At 37.8% G+C, this 3,051-nt stretch overlaps 1 non-coding gene across 1 annotated transcript; it reads left to right on the top strand.

Moving 5' to 3' along the window:
• The first annotated feature begins 2,147 nt into the window (after positions 1-2,147).
• On the top strand, positions 2,148-2,266 carry LOC128251405 (5S ribosomal RNA). The gene has a single exon (XR_008267116.1). It is a non-coding gene; the product is annotated as a 5S ribosomal RNA (ribosomal RNA).
• The last annotated feature ends 785 nt before the right edge of the window (positions 2,267-3,051 follow it).

Genomic DNA, 3,051 nt, shown 5'->3' with positions numbered 1-3,051 from the left:
AAACCAATTCCTTATGTGATTTCCCAATCAAATTGTCTGCAACCCATTTTCAGCCAAACGTTTACCAATTTCAATGGATTTCACTCAAATTTGACGTCGGTGTAACTTAGTTTGGTTTGAAACAAAGCACTTGATTAGCTTAATAATCTTAACTTAATCCCGGGCAACGTCGGGCTATACTGCTAGTGTGTGTGTGTGTGTGTGTGTGTGAAACGCCGGTGTTAAAACGGGGGTAGCTGATGAAGAAGAATGTTCTCTATGTGGCTTGTGTGTTTTCTCGTCTACGTTTTGTTTGCAATGTCCTGTACCCAGATATGCCCCTATACATACAGGTGGATGTCGGTATGCACATACCTGTACGTATATATGCATATACTCATTTACTATTTGTTTATATATATATATATATATATATATATATATATATATATATATATATACAGAGTGCGATGGGTCAGCTGTCGCCATTTTATATTTCTTATTTCGCGTAGACGCATTGTTTGTTTCTGATTTTATCGACTACGCGGTATAGTAGGGTCAGTTGGGCACTGTCTGTGAGAAAAACAGCACCATGATGCGATTCACTCTCACAGAAATTTGAAGACGAGATGTTGTACTGCTTGGCATTCACGCCGGAAGCTTCAATACGAACATTTCAGTGTTTAGGTGCTAATCTGAGGACAGTACAATCTGAAGACATGTACCGAGAGTGATAAAAGTCAAACATCCAGCCACCATCATGGTGTTTGGAGTGATCATTAGTGATGGCGACGTTATGCCTCCATTCATCTTTCCACACGGTTTCAGACTCAACAGGGATGCCACAACAAGTGTCTGGAGAAGTTAGTGCTGCCCTCGGTGAAAAGGGTAGCTGCTGGAAGATCCTATGTCCGGCAACAGGACTTTGCACCATGCCGCACAAGCAGGAGAACCCAGTCATGACTGTCAGACAATTTCTGCGACCACATCACCCCTAACATCTGGTCACCTAACTCCCCAAATTGCAACACCCTTGATTATTATGCGTGGGGTGCACCGAAGATGAAGAAGGCGAGAATTGTGGCAGCATTTCAGCAACTTAAACAAGGAGGCCATCCAGAAAAGTTATATGTATGTATGTATGTATGTATGTATGTATTAGGATGTCCGGAAAGTTCTGAGCGTTTTTCAATACACAAAAGGGGATATAAATAATTGACTTTTCAATAGGTTTTATTCCATGAAATAGTTTCCTTTATTATTAATGGCCTTTGCACATCTATCAGGCAATTTAAATATTCCATCAGCATAAAATTTGACTGGTTTTGAAGCAAATATGTTATCTACATGCATTTTGACTCCGTCTAATTCGTTAAATGCTTTTTCTTGCAAAGAGTTCTGTAGAGACAAAAATAAGTAGTAGTCAGATGGTGCAATACCAGGAAAATATGGTCGATGGAGTAAGAGATACCAGCCAAGTTCATGTAACTTTGTTCGGATAGCCAAAGGCACATGTGGTCGGGCATTGTCTTGTTGGAACACTACCCCTTTCCTGTTGGCAATCTCCAGCCTCAATTCCTTGATTTTTTTCTTTGTTCAAATTAGCTAGTTAATGACAGTGCACATCAGAATAATGGTCTAGTTTCGTGAGAGAAGATCAATAAATAATGCCTTTATGATCCTACCAAACACAAAGCATAATTTTTGGCATAGATATTCATATTTGGTTGCTGTTTTGGGGGATCCTTATGCAAAGATCCACAGGTACTTCCTATTGGTGTTGATAGCCATAGCATAAATTTGTGATGACGTGTAGAGGGTAGTGGTGAGTGTTAAGGGGCATTTGTGGGTAACATTGGGACATAGTAGTAGTGAAGGTAGTGTGGTGTGACAGTGAAAGCCTATTGATGAAATTGGCAGCGGCAAAGTGAAATCTGAAAGCAAGTGAGTGAGTGTGTGGATAGCTGCTAGTAGTGTATTTGGGAGTTAGTTAGAATAAAAGAAAGAAAGAAAGTTTGCTCAGCCGATGCAATAGTGAACTGGTAGAAGAAAAGTAAAGTAAAGATTTGAAAATTGTGACAAAAGTAAGTATAGATTGTAAAATGTTAAAAGCTGCTTGCATTTAGTCGTTTATTAGAATAAAGGTATTAAAAGGCAGGTTGACAATCGCTTACGGCCATATCACGCTGAGAGCATCGGTTCTCGTCCGATCACCGAAGTTAAGCAACGTCGAGCCTAGTGAGTACTTAGATAGGTAACCGCTTGGGAAACCTAGGTGCTGTAAGCATCACGCACTTTTTCTTATTTGTTTTAATGTTATTTCTTTTTCACCTATTACTCTCGCAGCTGAAACTTCTATTACTGCATATCTTTGTAAAACTCATAGAAATTTCTGTGGACATTTAACATTTGATTGTTTGGACATGTTTTTCTGAATTTACTTGTAACTTTAAACTTTACAAAACCTTCATTTTGTCCATTGATAAACAATACATTGTGGAAACCTGTTTTGGTTTGAATAGATATATTCAAAAATTTAAAAATGGCAACACGTTCTGAGATTGATGTGCATTTCAAATCGAAGAAAAAAATTCTCCTCTGTACATGTACACACACACACACACACACACAGCTGAGCATAACAAAAATAAAGTGACTATTCCTTTAACATAAATATACTATGTACCATTGAACATGAATTTACTATATACACTACTAATATACTATCATAATAATAATTAACCTTTAACTTAACTATTCCTGATTCAAATGTAGTATTAATATATAATTATGCGCATTACTCAAAATGCTGACGTGCTACAGCAATTCGGAATCAGCGTACTCGATTTAGTTTAGTACAGCACCATTTGTCTGGGTAGCAGACAATAAATGTTTTTTGTTGCCTAGTGTTATCTCACGCTCTCCATTAAATCGAGGTTGTCTGAACAGGCGCACGGTGTGCGCTGAGTCAGGTGTCGAAGTGATCACAGAGCAATCTTAGATGAATTACACAACACACCACCCGTTCGTCACTATATATATATATATATATATATATATATATATATATAT

Source organism: Octopus bimaculoides, unplaced genomic scaffold (assembly GCF_001194135.2).
Source record: "Octopus bimaculoides isolate UCB-OBI-ISO-001 unplaced genomic scaffold, ASM119413v2 Scaffold_7258, whole genome shotgun sequence".
Taxonomy (NCBI): domain Eukaryota; kingdom Metazoa; phylum Mollusca; class Cephalopoda; order Octopoda; family Octopodidae; genus Octopus; species Octopus bimaculoides.
Note: the sequence above shows the minus strand (reverse complement) of the source record. Positions and strands in the feature narration are given on the sequence as shown.